General features: G+C 36.8%; 1 long non-coding RNA gene and 1 pseudogene across 3 annotated transcripts in view; one reads left to right on the forward strand and one right to left on the reverse strand.

The window, feature by feature from the left end:
- The window catches only part of LOC120885318 (uncharacterized), a 72,695-nt gene that overhangs the window by 21,091 nt on the left and 36,848 nt on the right, over window positions 1–14,756 (forward strand). Inside the window, exons 3-6 of one of the 3 annotated variants that reach the window (XR_013433160.1) lie at window positions 233–455; window positions 4,233–4,415; window positions 6,780–6,931; window positions 13,289–13,677. This is a non-coding gene — a long non-coding RNA (uncharacterized LOC120885318). Of the gene's footprint in view, window positions 1–232; window positions 456–4,232; window positions 4,416–6,779; window positions 6,932–13,288; window positions 13,678–14,756 lie in introns of those variants that run through there. The other 2 variants (XR_013433162.1, XR_013433161.1) reach the window with 2 other exon arrangements.
- On the reverse strand, window positions 9,061–12,150 carry LOC144373533 (tyrosine-protein phosphatase non-receptor type 12 pseudogene; annotated as a pseudogene).

A 14,756-nucleotide genomic window follows, 5' to 3' on the forward strand; every position in this document is an offset into this window, starting at 1 on the left:
TATAAAGGGAAGAAGAATCCAACCCACAGTCTTGGCCCTGACTCTGCTTCTATCTGGCATTCTCATCACCCAGGATTACCCAAGTTTACTCTGCATGACTCTATACATTGCCAGCCATGGAAAGCATCCATGCAGATGTATTTGTCAGTAAATAAGCAGTGCAATGTTTTGCTTCATCCATTTCAGAAGAGAACATTTACATGCATCCCTCTTTTCTTTCTTCCTCTCTCAGTGGCCTAAACCTGGCACCAGTGGCAAGAATGGGATCAACCTGGGAAAAACTTCCCAATAAATATGAAAAGCTATTTCAGGATCTCCAAGACCTATTTGACCCTTCCAGGAACATGGCAAAATAATGCGATGTCCTCAAAAGTCAAAACCTGCAACCTCCCATAATTTCTCTATTCCCAGTTATCAAGAAGGATCTCACATTTTTTCCTGAAGGTAAATGCAAGGTAGGGGAGTTCCACCTTCACTTGTAGCAGTATATAATAGATGCCATGTGATTTCCATTTTCTTCTTTGCCAATTACAGGAAGCAATTCAAACCTAAATAGGCTGGTCAGCTTTGAGAAGCTAAGGATGATTGCAAAAGAGATCTGGCAAGTTGACTGAATGGCTTCAGTTAATGTTGACCCAGGTCTCATGTTCAGGACTCAGTGAGAGATTCACCTCCAGTGGCACATATGGGACTAGAGAGCTTAAGCTTAGAGTTTTCATACTAATGAAGAAATTTTACATATTTATATCTGCAGAATTGCAGACATTATATTAGGATGTACCAAGAATCACCATCAAAAATTCATTTGGAGTAGATGTCTAACTTGGCATCATGTGTAATTTTGACTATTCATAAAAAGTTTGTCTTTCAACTATTTTTAAGTGAACATGAATCATAGATATTTATTCCTTATTTTTAGAACACTTTCTTGTAAATATGTAAATATCCCAAACAGTATTGTCTCCTTATTCACATGGTAGATTTAGTTGTCACCTTAGTAAAAAATGACTAGGAGACAAAATAAGTCAATCTTTTTCTAGAACAAAAATAAATATGTTTGTCTTTTCAACCAGAAAAAAATGTGTCTAGTAAGGTGGTGTGTGTGGGATGATTATGCAGTTTAATGTTTGTGGACTTGTAAAAGGGCTTATGAAGAAGTTTAGACCTTTATTTCTGAACATGTGATCTCCTTGTCTATTTCTGAACCTGTGCTTCAATCTCCATGGCTCTCATATAAAGGAAGAAGAAATGGGAGAAGGGTTTGGGATAAGTGGTGGAGGACTTGCATAGCCACACATAGTTCTTGCTCAGTTCATTGCATTATTTTCCTACCTGGTATATTTTTGGACAATTTGCATTGTTTGAAATCTCTTTCCCTAACAGAATTTTAGATGTCAAACTGACTTCAAATTTAATCTGTTGGGGCCTGTGCTTTTGAATTCATGATCCATGAGATCTGTGAAATGTTTCATGATTATTTGGGGAACTGTGGCCAGACATAATTCCAGGCTCTCAGAAAAAAAATTAATATAATTTGTGCCTTGAAATTAGGAGAGCCCAAAGGAGGGGAAGGGAAGGAGAATATTAGAAAATATTTAAATTGTGCAATTAAAATACTACTGCAGAGATATTTTAGTACATATGAATAAAGTAACAGGTGCCCACAGAGTTAAAATCATATGTTTACAGGTTAATGAAATACAGTTTCCATTATATATAAAACAATATTTTAAAAAATGATTTTTAACAATTCATGTGCTAAACAGTTTATGTGTGTAGATTATCACATTTGCATGATTGTTATATTAACTGATTTATTATATTATTATAAAAACTCATCTCATTCAACCCAAGGAATATGAAAAAAATTGAGAATAGTGGAGCTAATTTTATTTGAATCTTTAAAACACCATTTTTAGGAGATTTAAAGATAATACAAGGCTTAATGATTATAGCCTTGAATTCTTGCATGAGCTTTATTATATAATTGTTCACTGTCTTCTATATAAACATTTGAATGCTCTGTAGAGGAAAATATTAGAATTTCCTAATTGAATCAGAATGAGTGCCAAACACATTTTTTTGTATGTATTGTGTGTAATTCCTTTTAAACAACAAAAAGACGATTTATTATCTGCAATATTCTTTGATCCATTTAACAGTTTGCTTAGGGAATGAGGCATGTGACCTTTCAAATGTAGAATACGTATATAGTTTCTGGAAGTTTCAAATAGATAAAATCACCCCATGCTCAAGTGAGTTGCATAAGGACCTTTCCATCCTTCAGGTCTCTTAGCCAGGGTAGAACAAATGCAACAGTGCTGGAGGTGGCTCAGACAGATGGTCCTAAAATGTGGGAATGCTGAAGTTCCTTAATCAACACCAAAAAGCTTTATGAAGATGGGCTGATAGTTCTAAATGTGAAGCAGTACCTGTCCAATCTGGAGCTGGAGATGGATGAGGAGAGTCTTCACGTGATGTCTCTGCAGTGTGAGCCAGCAACCAACACACATGAGTTTTTCTGGAAATGGTTGCAGACTCTGACTGCCATGTGTGTTTGTTTCCTGTGCAGTGACATGCATGGTGACAGGATAAGGCCCAGTATAGACAAGTAGGTTTCTAGTTCTCAAGTGCATAACCTTTCCCCTGTCCTTGATGAAGCCTTTGTGTCCAGCTGAGTTAGTGTATGGAGGACAAGACGATGGACATACTCATGTTGTTTGGTTTCATTCCACTGCAGCCAGTACTCATTTACAGGACACATGGGCAGATGCAGTTCAAATTCGCATTGCTTGTTTTCTTACCAAAATACTCACAAAGCAATGTGCAACCTGAGGGGTTGGGGCCTCACAGGTCAGAGGGCACAGGACTGGATGTTGTACTGTCATGTATATCCACAGCCTATATGGTTCCCAGACACATATTCAGCTGTTATTTAAAACAATAATTCTACCACCAAGTGGGCCACAACTTAGGCTGAGGTGTAGGTCTCAGCATTTTAAAAGGTTGGCCTAATGATGAGCCAGGCTTGATAGATCACATGTGTAGTTAGTCCTGGCTACACAGGAGGACTAGGGGAGAAGATCATAAGCCCAGGAGTTCTAAGCCAGTCTGGATAACAAAGAGAGATGCATTTCTTAAAAATAAAAAATAAGAACCTCAGGGCTGGGGATGTGGCTCATTTGGTAGCACGCTCGCCTGGTGCGGGGTGCTGGGTTCGATCCTCAACACCACATAAAAATAAAATAAAGATATTGTGTCCACCTAAAACTAAAAAAAAATAGATATTTTAAAAAAAGAAGGACCTCAGAATATAGCTCAGTGGTAGAGCGCTTGACTAGCATGTAGAATTCCTTGGGCTAGTCTCAATCAATGCACACTAAACAAAGGCATTTTTCATTTAGAACAATTTTTGTGCCTTGTATGTAAACATGTGAAAAATAATGTTGTACAGAATTTAAATGTTAAATAGATTAATTTAGAAGATTCACAGTTAGGAACTTTATGTCATGGTGAAGAGCTTGTTCTATTCAGGGAGAGCGCTCTGATTTCAAATCCTGCTTACAACACTGACTAACAATGTGACCTTGGAAGAGTTACTTTTCTTTCCTTATCCCAAGCTTCTGAGTGTGTCACATGAGGGAAGAACATGACATTGAATTGTTTAGATATTAAGATTCTACATGCACAACATTTAATTGTCCCAATAAACTGGTTTGCCTTTTTTCTACCATGGAATTTTTTGCATAGTGTAATACATAAGCAATTGTTCATTATTTGCTTACATATATGATTCTCTATAGAAGAATTTGATAGTCAATAGGTTACAGTTTGTAGAATTTATTAAATTAAAAGTTAGCTCAGATGTGTCCAATAGTTTTGAATGTCATTTTACAAAATTATTCCTGGTGATTTTCCTGTTGCAGTTTTTACCCCATTCAGGGGACACAAACCATACACCTTTCTATTTTTTTACTTGGTGTTTTCCTATTTCATCTTCCTCAAGATTACTAATTTCCTTAATTAAATACCTTTATCCTGCCAGTGCTTTCTCATTTTCTGTAACTAAGGTCCCCCCTCTCAATTTCTGGCCTTTATAAGTAACAGCTAGGAGAGATGGGTATTTTAGTATTCTGAAATCAGAAAAGACTCTTGTAGTTCTACAATTATCTTCTACATAGCTGCTAATATTTTAAATTTTTTGTAATAATTTCAAACCAAACAATTTCCAGTGCCTAAGAATCCTGGTAACAAAAATCCTGTTGTATCCAAGACCTCACAAGTGGCTCTTAGGACATAGTCACAGCAGAAGGAACATCCCCAACCACATAAGGTCAACCACAGACTGCAGGTTCCCACTGTGGTCCTCGATACTTTAAGGAACAAGGTGTCTGACAAGGATCTCTCACCTTTTGGTAAGTGATGAAACTCATTCCCCCCCTTTCTTTTCCTTAAAGTGAGTTTTATTATTGTTTCTGAAAATTTGTTTTTTTTTTATACTTACACCCTGTAGTTGGGTTCATTCCAACTTTGTTTTATTTTTTGGTATTATGTATTGCTGTAATTTTCAGATTAGTTAAAAAAATGTTTATTTGAACTAACTTGTCTATCATGCTTGAATGTCTTTGTGACTATTATCTCCAAACTAAACAAATACTCAGCAAGGTACACTTTATTTTTACCAGTGATCAGACAGTTTCTAAACATAATATATTATTAAATAACATTTTTTGACTTGGCAAAATAAGGAAATAAATGTACAAGTTACACATTTAGTAACTTAATTTTTCTAGTAATGAGTTTATGTTCATATATGATTTTTCAACTAGTTTTGCCTTATAATCAATGAATTGTAGAAATATAGTCGCAATATTTTCAGCTATGTGATCTGTGTGGAAATGATTATGTTTCTTTTTTATTCTACTATGGTACTGGGGATGGAACTCTGGGCCTTGTGCATGGTAGGCATGAAGGTGATTTCTTTTTATTAAATCACTGATTCTGAAACTTGGGAGCAGTGAGAATACATCTAATGCCTGAATGTTAAACAGCAAAAAACATTTTTAATTTTCCCTTTGAAAATAACTCACCTAAGGCTGGGGTTGTGGCTCATGGGTAGAGCACTCACCTAGCATGTTTGGGTGCTAGGTTCATTCCTGAGCACCACATAAATAAAATAAAGATATTGTGTCCACCTAAAACTAAAAAAAAATGTTAAAAATAACTTATCTACTAACTTAGGCCCTTTATATGAATGTAAAACAAGTAAGTTTTATGAAATGGATGGGCTCTCTATTTCTACATATAGGTAGAAGGAAACAATGCTAATAAAACTAAAGAAATTTTAAAAGGGGATGGATAGCAAAGAGTTTGTTTAGATAAAATTATTTGGCAGTAATGGAGTTCCTGCATTATGTGAGTTGGACATTATTAATGTGTTGGAACACTCACGGACTCTATCCTTGCCCTGTTCCTCTTGACCAGTGAGTGTCTTGTTGAGTTTTATGGGAATGTGAGAAAAGAACACCTTTACTTGACATCAGTCCTCTTTTAAATATTTTGTGTCATTCTTCCTATCTGAAAAAATCAAACACAGGTGTCTTGATTGCTGTTGCTCTCAACAGATATGTATTCCTAAATTCCCTGCAGACTGACTTCTGTCTCCTGTGCTGACATTTTTATTTGGAAGATGATCAGTCTTCCTTTTAGCTAAAAACAGCTTTTTAGCCATATTTTATATAATGCATGTGTGCCTACATATGAAGCTCTCTCCCACTTTCTATACAGAATAACTCAATATATTTTAGCTCATTTTGGATTTATGAAATTACATGTGCTTGAAATATTACTTGACATCTTATTATGTTTAGTATAATATATTTAAAGCAATGTTATACAAAATAGTAACTTAAAGGTAATAAGAGGGATTTTTCCCATTCTAATTAATGAAATAATTTTGTTTCAAAGTAAAATTTGACTTCTTTATTTCTAAAAAATAATGTTGAGCCACTTTAAATCCTCATGCTACTGGATCCTGCAGTGGCCCACCCCTCTGCTGAGGTCTTCTGTCATTGTCTCTCTGACACAGTGTTTTTACATGGTGTCTCCTGCTCCTCTTTAATGTGCTTGTTTAAGTATCAGGGCACAGAATTCCTACAGCTCTTTCATTCACTGTTTGAGAAAGTTCCTCTTAACCCTTGCCCCTTTGCTTTTCTCCATCATTTCCACTTCTCCACAGCTAACATTTCCAGCCACACTACAATGTGTTTCCATCCTAAAGCTGAAACAACTGGAGTTGAAATTGGCTGTGACATTGTCATCCTAAATTCAGATGTTTTATAATTGTATGTTTATTCTTCATTGTTGAATAAAAGTGACAACTTTCAGGTTTGAAATACAAAGTAAAATATCAAAAACAATCTGTAGTAGTCTTGTAGATACCAGTCAAAACTAAAACCTCAGGACTGGGGTTGTGGTTCAAAGGTAGAACACTCACCTGGTGTGCGTGAGGCAATGGGTTCAATCCTCAGCACCACGTGAAAATAAAATAAAGATATTGTGTACACATACAACTAAAACTACATGTTTATGAAAAAAATCCAGGTATCTTGTGCCTTTGGTGATCTGTTTGTACCATGAGTAGTAACACAAAGAACATTTAGATTGTAGGTAAGATGAATCAGACTGTAAAAGTAAATCTTAACACAAAAATGTATTTAGTCATTACTATTTATTTTTGTCTTCAAAATGCATAACCTAAGTTATTTTTTCTTTTATAGGCATTGGCTCTCCAGAAGCTTTAAAGAAAATTCTTTCCCTAACTGAGGAAGGAACTTTGGAATGTCACAAGAATCCAGCTGATGATAAAATACAAAGGCATCTTCTCAGCTGTCTCCTCCTCCAACTTCCCCACAGAGTTCTCCAAGGAAAGGTAGAACAAAATGACTTGTTCTTTTCCTTTATCAAAATTTATACTTTTCAGTTTTAGTAAATTCTTGAATTATTATATTGTATCGTATTATAGAATTTTAATATTATAATAATTTTTAATTATCTCTTTTATGATGTTCAATGGAGTTTTTGCCCTCCATTAATAAACTTGGAATTTTTAAATTTCTTTTTAATATTATTCTTATACTTGATAGAATTGAATTAATAAATATAAAATCATTCTAAAATTTAAGGTTTATATTGGCCCTGTGTATAAAAGATACTGTTTATGTGAAAATTCCTTATAACTAATTTTGATCGAAAAACATTAATACAGAAAAAAGCTCTTTGGAAACAAAAAAATACTGATGTTCCTGATTTATATTTCCACTGTGTTAATATGGGTCTTGTGTTTTAGGCAATATAAATATTCTCCTTATATGGATACTTTCTTATGTTAAAATAGATGATAATTCTCTTCCCCATAACTCTCCAAGTTCCTTCCTTCTCCTGCCCTTTAATTAAAAGGGTGGGTGTCAATCATTAGTAAAAGAGCTAAGAATTAGTTTTCTTTCAAGGAAGATCTAAAAGGTTAATCAATTATTAGATTTCACTCACTCAACAAATGACTGCTCTTTTTGTATACATTTCAGGCATCTGTGCATTTTGTGTGGTTGTCTGTTCTAGGCCCTTGTTAAATGGTGGATATGTCTCAATTCATTTCTCATCTGGTTGTTAGGTGGTAGTGGAAGTCAGCTAAGATGTTCTGGCTCTGGGTATTAACCAGTACCTCCATTTCTCTTGAGAGTGAAAACAGTAATTAGAAAACCAAGGCACCACTGATCCATGGGATGATTCCTCTCTTTCCCACCCCAGTTTTGCTTCATCTCAATAGATGAAGAAAATGGGAGAATTCCTCCAATGTCAGGTGCTCCATCTGAGAGATGATTTTTCTAAGCAGTGTTTTCTTTCTTATTGTTTTTTTTTTGTTTGTTTTGCTTTTGGTTTGGGTTTGGGTTTGGGCTTTTTTAGCAAAATTTCAGGGAGGGATTTAAATCTTTCTTATTAGAATTTGTAGTTTTGTTTATAAAAGATATTTCATATAAGAATATGTTAAATCTTTAAACCCAGGTGTAAACTCTAAATGAGTAAATACCTGACTATTATATAGTTGGAAACATACTTCGGTTAGGAGCCCTTACAATACATATATATATTCTAAATATTTATACATAAAATAATATATTTAGGATATATATCTACTGTGGTGTCCTTAATACATTATAGAAAAGAAAAAAGTAAATCCTGAGAAGGTTTGCTTTTCTTTTCTATTAAACTTATCAAGACAAGCCGCTTCCTTGATATTTTCAGAAATATTTTAGGAACAAAGGAAATTTAAGGATATGGTTAACCTGGAGAATTATGTGGAAGAAAATTAACTATTTTTAATATAAGAATGAATCCATAGAAGGAAAAGATTTTGATTGCCTAAAATGTAGTCTCTTTAAAAATACAACAAAAAGATAATCAAGATTCATATTAATATAATGAAAAAAATAAATCTGGAGTATCAGCATGTTTTATATTTTCAAAGAGCTCTTCTGCATTAATGTTATATGACCTGTTTAGGACAGGAAATGGAGATGTGTTGAGGCATTTTACAATGATGGTCTTGGGGAAAGTACACATTGTATCCTAAACAATTAGCTTTTTATGTGATTCAGCTAACACATTCTTCACTTATTTATGTATTTCTTTATTTAGTTGTGATTGGAAACAATACATTTCTTTTATTTATTTATTTTTATTTGTGCTGAGGCTCAAACCCAGGGACTAACATGTGCTAGGTGAGCACTCTACCACTGAGCCACAACCCCATCCTGCTAATACATTCTTAATGTTGAAAAATGAGTAGCAAAATTCCAAAGAGACACTCTTCAGGTGTTATTTCTTATTGTTTTTTGAAGACAATCTTCAGTTGAATTTTTCTCTGCTGCACTTATCACTCTAAAAATTGAAAACAAGATTAATGACTTTGAAATTTGGAAAAAATCTCACTTTCTTTTTTTTGGCACTGTAAAATTGGTTTTGTTTTTTAATGGCAGGTCAAATATCCTGAAACATAACATATTTTGATAGTCTTCTAATCCCAGTTGAGTTCAAATATTAAAGTAACACACACAAGCTAAGAGAATTCAATATTGTTCCAAGGCACTTACTGAATCTCCATGACTAGATGAAAACAAGAACAATTAGGATGACGATTAGACAGTATATAATATAAAATAACTTTTTGCTTACAATTTACAAAATGTATTATTATTACAATCTTTCATCTCTGATAACCTGCAATGCTGGCTGCATGAATCCAGCATTTTTAAAATTCAAAAACTATTTTCTAAAACTTCAGGGCAAATAATTTACAAATAAGGTACACAAAGATTTAGACCATGCAGAAATTTCTTACATCTTCTGTTAATAATATTTTATGACTGTAACTTTATCAAATTATATACCTACTTGCCCTGTACATATACAAAATAATGCATACATGATAAAACAGCAAAAGAGTAGTCCTTAAACTCAATTTATCATAAAAGTATTACTATATTAACATGTCTACAAGCAGCATGTAACAGGGTTAAGAGAAATTAATTCAATAATACTTGAAGTTACAAAATAAACCATATTTAATACTTTTTCCTAAGGCAGGTAGATGGTCCCAGCAAAGTAATATCATGGTAACAATCTACACTGCTATTAGTCCCACATTTTAAAGATGGAATACTATAAATCTGGCTTTCAGTGGCACTTGGATTTTCCAGTAAATTTAAAGTGTCTTTTAGCTCCCTGAATCATGTTCGTTCTGAAGGTGGATCTCTTGGTCCTTTGGGTTTTCCACAGCGATTACCAAAACCAATATCTGTGGCTTCTGTTGGACTCTCTGCTATTTGATCTTTCTTCTCACTGGAAGTAGATGGACATTCTGTACAAGTCTCTGTGTGAATATCTCCTGCTGGATGATCACATTTTCCATTTCCAGAGGTTTTCAAGCCTTTAGATTCTATTTGTTCAGACCATTCCTAACTTTGGAGTTCATTCCATTCTGATCTTATAGGTATATTATGTTCACTTGCCAAAACAAAAGATTCAGGAGTTCTTTCAGGTAGGGGCGGTGGTGAATCTTCACTAACATCACCATCTTTTTCAGCACCCAAAAGTATTGTTTCTGCCATATCATGTCTAGCAATGGACATTGGCGATACTTTCCTAGTAGAAATGCTTTCAGTACTAGTGGCAGCAGAAACCGTGGCACTTGCTGTTGAAATATTAGTTTTATTCTTGGTCACAGCACCATCAGAGTTCCTTTCATCTGAATCCAAGTCCTCAGAGTGAAGAGGATTAGTAAAGCTAAGGGGTGCTCTGAATAGAGGTGAACTATTTTGATGATCCACAAAGGTTTCAACGTGTGCTGTAGGAATTGGTGTTAAACTCAGTTTTCATAGTTTGACAGTGCATATCTGAGGATTTGCCTTCAGATAAATCAGGTGTGGCATTTTCAGGTCCATGAAATGACCACATTACATGCCCTTTTTTATCAAGAGGCAAGCAATCTGGCCTTGGAGATGTGTCTGAATTCTTCTGTGATTCTTCTGGTGCAGTAATAGGAGCTTTATTTGACTGTGCTGCGCTACAGTCCACACAAGAATTCTGTGATATGTCATCAACTTTTAGATCCCCTGAATTTACTTCCTGTGGCTTAGACATTTTATCAATTATACAAGATGATGTAGATTTAATTTTAATTGCATGTCCCCTATTCAAGAGTGCATTCCCATCGAAACTTTTTGGTCCCTCTTGGAGAGGGACTTTCTTAATCTCAAAAATTAAATTTTGCTCCAATTTTTTATCTATTTGTTCAATAGTTGATTCATTTTTCCCTGGAGGATCTGTTGATTTATTATAGTTTCTGTTGAGGTCTGTTGAATGCTGTTCTGAAGAAACCACATGCAATACTGGCTTTGGGTGGTATCTGTCATTGTCCTGCCACACAGTAGTGACTGTTGGAAAAGCTGAAGGGGGAGAAGGTGTCAAGATGGGCTGCACTGGATGAGGTTCTGGTGGTTGCAATATTTCTTCCTTAGCATCCCCTTCTACAAGGCAACTTCGAGTCCTTGGTGGTTTTGGAGAAGGAGAATCTTGTTTTTCTGTATCTATGGAGCTGACCAAACTTTCAGTGCTAATTTCATTCCCTTCATCAGCAATTTTCTGGGTTCCATGAATTTCATACAACTGTAGCTGTTTTTCAAACAGTTGGGCGATAGCTCTATGAACAAGCTCATATTGCTCCTTTGTTTGCACTGCAGAGTGCCTTTGAGTTCTCATTTCTTGTATTAAATTAAATACATTAAATTCTTCTGGTATTTTCCCAGCTTTTAGTAAATTCCACGTATAATCTATGGCACAAATGGCACCTGTTCTTCCACAGCCTGCACTGCAATGAATACATATAGGAACATCTTCAGGTTCTTGGTGTTTCCTCATTAAGCTTAGCATATCCAGAATAGAATCAAATGATGAAGGAACATCATGGTCTGGCCAGTTCACATAATGAAACTGATAGAGCCTACGAGATTCATTTTGAAATTCAAGTAACAGTGTCCTAATGAAGTAGTCTGTCCTTGCTTGTTCATCTTCACAAGAAATTTTGAATGCTGCAAATGTTATAGGGTCTTCACCACACAAAGGCCAGTAGCGCTCACATTTTTTCCTTCCCATCTCAAATTCTCGACAGGCCATTACAATGATTACAACGTTGTACTCCCATATCATTCTCCAAAAATCGATTACTGGATTTGCTAAAGGTCCTTGGGTCGCCACATATGCTTTTGGCCCATAGACACCCTTAATAAAATTTGCATTGATATAGTCTGAATCTTGAGAAGGAGTCTTTAAGGTCAACTTAACTCGGCTGTGATCAAATGGCAGTATGTCCTTATATCTGTTCTTTTTAACATTTTCTTCTTTTTCTCCAGTGGCTGTGGGATAAATCTTTTCTGTTCTATATTTGGTAGATAATCTTCTTAATCGCATGAAGTCCCAGGCGAAGTTGTCCTCCCCATTGTGGTCCGGACTCTTCATGGCCTGGACCCTCTGGATGAATTTCCTCAGGATTTCCACTTGCTCCATCCTCCCGCGTCCCCCAGGCTGCGGTCGCTGCCCCCCCCCCCCCCCCCCCCCCCCCCCCCCCCCCCCCCCCCCCCCCGCCGCAGAGCCAGCTCCATCTTCCCCAGCTCGCTCCCCCTGCCCGTCCCTCCCTCCTGACCCCGCCAACCCTGCCGCTCCCTCCTCCTCCCCACCGCCCAGGCGGCGGCTGTGGCGGCACCTGCCCGGCTCCCGACACCACAACTTCCAGGAGCAGCCAGTCGTTCTCCCACAGTATGAGGACAGCCGCTGTGGCTAGCGCCAACCCCAACCCCCAGCTTGCTCCATCCTCCTTCCCCGCCCTCCTCCTCCTCCGCCCGAGACGCTGCTGCCGCCTCAGGAACACTGCTCTCCGCTCGCCCTGCCCCCTTCCCCGGTTCTTCCCCCCCTACCCCCCACTCGCAGCCGCAGCAGAAGCCGCCGCCTCTCCCCACAGGCGCGCCCCCGCCGCCACCCCAAAATTCTCACTTTCAAGTCTACTCAGTTGTTTTTATTTTTTCCCAATATTGGAATTCAAACCGAGGCCATGGTTATATGCTAGGCAAGCACTACTGTGAATTGTCTCCAGCCCAATTTATACTTTTGGTAGGGAGGGTGATGTGGATTGAACTCAGGGGATTTCAACCACTGAGTCACATCCACAGTACAATGTGCTATTTTATTTAGAGATTCACTGAGTGGTTTAGCACATCACTTTTGCTGGGGCTGGCTTTGAACTCATGATCCTCATGCTTCAGCCTTCAGAGCTGCTGGGATTGCAGGTGTGTGTAATTGCCCCCAGACCCAGTGTCCCTTTATGGGTTATAATAGTAGTGTAACTCAAAGCCAAGGGAGCTAAAAATACTCAAGTTATGCTGTGGTTTCTGCATCATTTCATAGCTTTATGACAATATAAATACACTTAGGGCAGAATACATACACACACACACAAAAAAAAGATACAGATGTATGTGTCCCTTTTTAACATTTAATTACATGATTTAGCTCCATCAGATTAAACACTTACTTTAATGTTGTATTCACTTTGTTAATGAAACCCTACTTCAATGATGATAATCCATGGCTACTTTCTTTGTTGCTTGTATTTGGTAGACTTCATTCTGATGTTGTGAACCTAGAATGTCTAACTTATGTTGTTTTATTTCTCATGTAGGTCATCCTTTGGCTCCCAGTGGTACTGTATATAATTTTTCAGATTCTGGTCACAGTAAAATTTCTTCATGATCCAGTATTCTCAGCAATTCTTTGTTTGACTCTGTGCCAGTCTTGCTCTAGAGGCAACCTGTCAGCATTGTGGAAACAAACTTCGGTGTGACAGGACAGAATGGTGGACCATGACTAAACCCCATCTACCCCTGAGGGTAGATGGCTTTCCTTAGCATTCTTTCACATACCTTCTTCCAAGTCCCTGTTAAGAAGGAGTTCCCCATGTGGACTATTAAGTATGGGTGACAGTATGCTATAGACCTCTTCTTTGATGTAAGCCGCTTTCCTTAAGTATATTTGTATTTACATTTGATAAAGAATAGTTTAGATATTCGAGTTTTATGACATCTGCCGTCTTACCTGCAAATAACAAGAGTGATTTAAATGGAAAAGAGTTCCTTTTTTCCCTGCAAATTGTTTTGCTTCAAGTTGTGATAACAATTTAAGGTTTTCAAAGTGTGCGCTTTTTTATGTGAAAGATAAATGAATGATAAAGCTGATTTTGGAATTGTTTTCAAAACTTCAAATTAGTGACATATGACTACACTACTTCCCTAGAGTCTTGAAACTTTTACAAACACCCCTTCCCAAACACGCCTGAATGTGCACATATTCACACATAAACACTCACAGAATTTTTATCACTCTCAGTAAACACCTTTAATTTCTATTTGGGTAAATCGGAAAGAATTAAATTAAAATATTGATTACAACTCTATTCACACTTGTACTGGAATAGAAATCTCCATTTGGGGTAATCTGAGAGGACTATGGAAAAGTGGAGAGTTAGGAATTTGAAGCAAAATCCTCTCAGAAAACTTATGAATCTCCATTTTTCTCCTAACTGGACCTTTCCCATGCACATTTAAATGTGTCCCAGAAGCTCCCATTAAGACACATCACCATGGATCCCATGTCTCCTCCTCGAATCTTTCCTATCTCATCTTCCTTCCAGAGCTACATATGCTGGCCCTCTCCTTTTATTATCTCTCCCTCCCTTTCAGGTATCTCTGAACTGGCTTCCACCCATCATTCCATCTGTAGTATTAATGTCTCAAGGCCTCTACTCCACTAGGTCCTTTGACTATTTTGGAATTCTTCCTTAATTCATTGAGCTTCATGTACAATGTTGAGTATTTCCTCCTTCTGAAAACATTGTCTTCCACCACTGTTTTTTCTCCTGCTACTCTGGCCCCTCCTTCTCAGCCATATCTTCTGGCACAATCTCTAACACTTAGGACTTTGTTTCTGGAGTTTTTGTCTTGACTTTGCTCCTTTTCACTATATACTCTTTTCCTAGGAAATCACGCCCAAGCCTTGTTATCATCATCATATAAAACTTAAAAATCATATCTCCCCACCAGATACTATAAAGTATCAGTCAAGATATCCAGCTGCCTATTTAGCACCTATCT

Source organism: Ictidomys tridecemlineatus, unplaced genomic scaffold (assembly GCF_052094955.1).
Source record: "Ictidomys tridecemlineatus isolate mIctTri1 unplaced genomic scaffold, mIctTri1.hap1 Scaffold_42, whole genome shotgun sequence".
Taxonomy (NCBI): Eukaryota; Metazoa; Chordata; class Mammalia; order Rodentia; family Sciuridae; genus Ictidomys; species Ictidomys tridecemlineatus.